This window comes from Papilio polytes, unplaced genomic scaffold, assembly GCF_000836215.1.
Source record: "Papilio polytes unplaced genomic scaffold, Ppol_1.0 DF823912.1, whole genome shotgun sequence".
Classification (NCBI taxonomy): Eukaryota; Metazoa; Arthropoda; class Insecta; order Lepidoptera; family Papilionidae; genus Papilio; species Papilio polytes.
This window is the reverse complement of record NW_013525292.1, coordinates 251,079-252,107: the sequence shown is the minus strand read 5'-3', so window position 1 is coordinate 252,107 and position 1,029 is coordinate 251,079.

Genomic DNA, 1,029 nt, shown 5'->3' with positions numbered 1-1,029 from the left:
TCGACAACCCTCATTACAACCAGCATAAACTAATTAAAAATAATGCAGTTATCAATAGAATGTCAAATAACAATTAAACATTGTATCAGTAAAGATCTGGCAGTTTTAGTTCTGCTCAATCAATTAGTATGGTGTTGTCATTCGGTTACGTATTGTCTCTGAGAGGTTATTGGTCTGAAAGCATTGTTAGGGGACAGTGTTGTCGCGTCTGCGGCATAGCGTGGTGTGGCGTGTGTGGCGGGTGGCGCCGCACGCACACTGGCGCGCGCACCTGACGCCGCCGGTGGCGCCAGCCGGCCCCGCCGCCCGCGTCCGCGCCACTCCCCCGCCACAGGGCTGCCAGTACTCCCCACATCTACCAACAATTCGGGAAAAACTTAATAATGTATACATTACTATCATTATTTTTTTATTACTTGTAATTTGAATTAGTAATTCGGTTTATACGGATAATAATATATGGTACATTTTTAATGGATATTTGATTTTGTATTTGTCACCAAATATATTGGTAATATTTTCAAGCCAAAATTGTGCACTTTACTAGTAAATAAATTAGTTTTGAAATATGCGCACGGCTAAAACATAAACCAAATATTGTTCTGTATACAATTGGTATATTATAATTTTTAGATAGCAATTGCAAAAATATTTTTCATATACATCTGTTTCTGGTAATCGCAGTTTAATAAAACGCTGATTTAATTTAAACATCATCGAATGCGAGTCACGTGTCGCGAGCTGTCGAATTCGTATGTGACAGACAGACGATGTTGCTGCAGTACATATATTGCATCATCCAACAAGAACATCAGCATATATAATTAGGTAGGTACTTCTATAAAATTCAACCAGATTTGAATGCTTGTCTATATTTATTATTAAAACCATCGACAGAGAAGTTAGATGTCGTGTTGTGGGACAGACGCATAGTCCTTTGTTTATTGCCGAAAATTATAAGTTTTTACACAAACATCGACCGTAATTTATGATTTTCATGAACACATTGATGAGTGGTCGCTGCGAACA